We start from the raw sequence: 3,540 nt of genomic DNA on the forward strand, positions 1-3,540 counted from the left end.
GTTTGGAATTACATTTTTAAGCTAACACTTTTCAGATTTTAAACAATATTACACTTTTTTTTTTCATATAATTTTTTATCTATACATATTTTTAAAAAATATAAATAATATTACTAGATCAACATTATCAAACGAGCCCTTAATTTCAACTATGGGTGTCAAATGGATGAATTTTGGTGGGTTTGAAGTGAGCATAATTGAGTTGAATATATAAAATTCATTTACTTGTTAAAATCTATTTAATTAATTACTTCTAATCCAAACCCAACCCAATTATTATAGTAAATCTCAACCCACCCAATTACCCAATTATTAAAATTACCGAAATATCATTAAAGTGAAAATGACCAAAATTCTCTAAAATCTTCAAAAATGATCAAAATACCCCAAAACTTAAAAATTACCAAAATAATCTTGAAACCTAAAAAATGACCAAAATACTCCCGAAACCTATAAAATGACCAAAATACCCATAAAACCTTAAAATTACCAAAATACCAAAAACCCAAAAATTACTAAAATACCCTTAAAACCCATAAAATGACCAAAATACTCTCGAAATCAAAAATCCCAAAAATGACTAAAATACCCTCAAAATCCTAAAAATGAAAATGACCAAAATACCTCCAAAATCCAAAAAATGACCAAAATACCCCAAAACCCATAAAATGACCAAAATACCCCTAAAACCCAAAAAATTACCAAAATACCTCCAAAAACTCAAAAAATACCAAAATACCCCCAAACACCATAAGATGACCAAAATACTCCAAAACCTAAAAATTACCAAAATACCCCCCTGAAACCTAGAAAATGACTAAAATATCCCCTAAACCTAATAATGAAAAAAGAAAAACCCTATTCCTACCAAAATGCACTTAATAGTTTTTCATTTCAGTTCAAGTTTAAATGTTTTTTGACACAAAATTAGCAACTGATTAAACCCAAATCTTTAGAGAAGTGGATAAACCTTGTTCATAATTATTTTCACCTTTATCGCAGTAAGGTGGACATGTACCCTTTTTTATTTTTTAGAAGAAGGTGTAAATGAACTTGAACATTTAAATAGTACTAATATACGTTCTGGATATGTCATGTGCTTGTTTTCTAGGATTTATAGTGCTTGTTGCCTGCCAAAAAAGCAAGACACCGAGAGCATCACTGATTTATTAGGCACAAGTAAAATCAAAGCACATACATATCCATGGCTCCAAACATATAAAACTCTGGTATTGTAAGCTTGTGGCTAATCCGAAAAAGAGCATGATAGTGTATTAATGCCTAATGCAGCGCATAGTTTATTTTATTAAAAAAGAAGCGCAATAGGCAAAATGTGACATTCACATTTAAGACTAACGTTGTTGAATGATCCTTCCATAGTATTCAGTGTTAAGATCATTATCAAAAACGTTTTCCTCTTTTTAATTAGTAGCCAGTTACATTCCTTAAAAGAAAATCAGTCACACACACACAAAATGGCAGGGTGGATAGGAGCCCCTGTGAACACAAACTTAATAGTCTCACAGTTGCTTAAAAGCTTTGCAAGCATTCTCTTGTTCTCCCTCCCTCTGCAGTTGAATGAACCATGGTAAATATTAAGAACAAAGGGACTTTAACTTTATTAGCAGTTGTGAGTTGTAATTGGAAACTATCAGTGTATGCCATAATAAAAGAAAACAAACTAGATCATACAAATGAGAGCCCTTTATAGAGGGGTCCAAACATTAGCTTGTGGTACGTAAAGTACATCAAGGATTTTGGTTCTCCATCATTTAGACGAGCCATTGGTCAAGCTTATTGGCTACTCTTAAGGTTGAGAAGTTGCTTCGGAATGCATGTTAGGAAGTAGATTAAATTTCTCCAATTACAACTATGCATAAACTACACCTTACACAACAAATCAAGAAACTAAGACTACTGATATGAGAAATCCTACAATACAAGGTGATAATAACCAGCTTCAACATTTCTTCTCAACACTTAAAGGCAATTTTCCAGAGTGCTTGTTTGATCATTCCCACCAATGCAATTGCTGCACCTCGAAACTGAAACCAAGTTAAAAGAATCAGCATTTATAAACATTGACAGTGTGCACTTGGAAGCAACTTAAAGTAAAATTAGTCCTGATGACCACTATGGTTCTGATATCTCCCTTATAGGACAACTTTTTAGAGTGCAGCTATAGTGGGTATCATTTTGAAGTCATGCCAAAATGAAATGGATACTAGTACCTGAAGGCAAAGTTAACTAGTACCTTATCACCTTCACTTTATTTTTTTATCATGGAGGATGCCATTAGAAACTAAAGTACCATCAGAAGTCATCATTCCATGAAATTAAATCCAACGACATCCTGATTGTACTAAGTTATGGAGGTGAATAAAAATGAACCAAAAGGTGGGGGTGGGGGGAAGTCACTGGAGTCTGCCTAAAATAGCATGAAGGACAAACCTTTGATTTTAAGGTCAATGTCAGAATGCCATCAAGAGCAGATGATTGTACTGAATGCGCATCCAAGTGCAGATTATTTATCACATCCATGTACTGAATGCAATAGAAATTCCGCTAATTAACATTTGAACTTAACAATCTATCAAATAAACAATCCCTGGATGTGATTGTGCTATTTTACAGGCAGCCACAACAGCTATTTGCCATCTTTTGAAAAATTCTGCAAAGTCCTTTGATAGTCCTCTGATAGTGCTATTTTCCACAAGCTGCTAATAACCAAAAAAATGTTGAAGTAGAATAATTAATTGTTTGAGTTAAGCATGATCATTCACCAAAAAAGATGAGGAAAACCTGATCATGGTATGCATTGAATGTACAACTAAGCAACCCTGACACAAAGAAATAAGCTTAGTCTCTACAAAGTAACAACTAACAGCTAAAACCAAAGTCATAATCACCCAAGTTTCCATTACAAATTTTCCCATGAACATGCTAACTTAAACATCACATCAAACTCATGAGCTGCTCTAGCAAACCTCAACTCTAGATCAAAATTTAACACCACCAACAACCAAAAGTAAAATCTTAAACCCAATACATTAAAAAAGAAGACAAAAAATAACCTATCCAACAATGTAGCACTTAATAAGCGACAAAAGCCTAACTTTAAAGCAAGCAATACCTCAACTTTCTCATTAACCAAACAGCTAAACTTTCAACCCAACAGTAAACAACTACACATTCCACAACCCATCAGCCACCAAACAGCACATAACCAAATGAGCAAATAAGCAAACTTATCCCACATTTTCAAAGCAACCAAACAGTAAACAAAAAAACCCAAATTTTAAAACTTTCTACGCAAATCAAATAGAAAATTCCACCTTGTCAAAGGCAACAGGAACAATCTTCAAGCTCTGGGTCTCTTCATCAAACACCCCAAGTGCATAACTACAGTGGTGGCCATCGGTGGATTCACCAGAATAGTTAGACCCAACAAAATCCATGTGGGATAAGTGGGCTGAAAATTATTTTCAGCCCAGAAACCAATCAGGTGTTTTATTCTGCTACTTTAAAAAAAAAAAAAAA

The 3,540-nt window shown here is 33.4% G+C and overlaps 1 long non-coding RNA gene across 2 annotated transcripts; it reads right to left on the reverse strand.

Annotated features, from left to right (window-relative positions):
* Window positions 1-1,593: 1,593 nt before the first annotated feature.
* LOC136066232 (uncharacterized) lies at window positions 1,594-3,518 on the reverse strand. Of its 2 annotated transcripts, XR_010627682.1 has the most exons (3): window positions 3,336-3,518; window positions 2,452-2,717; window positions 1,594-2,045 (listed from the first exon to the last, which is right to left on the reverse strand). It is a non-coding gene; the product is annotated as an uncharacterized LOC136066232 (long non-coding RNA). The 2 variants fall into 2 exon arrangements; XR_010627681.1 differs by lacking the exon at window positions 3,336-3,518 and having other exon boundaries at window positions 2,452-3,328.
* Window positions 3,519-3,540: the final 22 nt, after the last annotated feature.

The sequence above is a fragment of the Quercus suber genome, unplaced genomic scaffold, assembly GCF_002906115.3.
Source record: "Quercus suber isolate HL8 unplaced genomic scaffold, Cork oak 2.0 scaffold_123A, whole genome shotgun sequence".
Taxonomy (NCBI): domain Eukaryota; kingdom Viridiplantae; phylum Streptophyta; class Magnoliopsida; order Fagales; family Fagaceae; genus Quercus; species Quercus suber.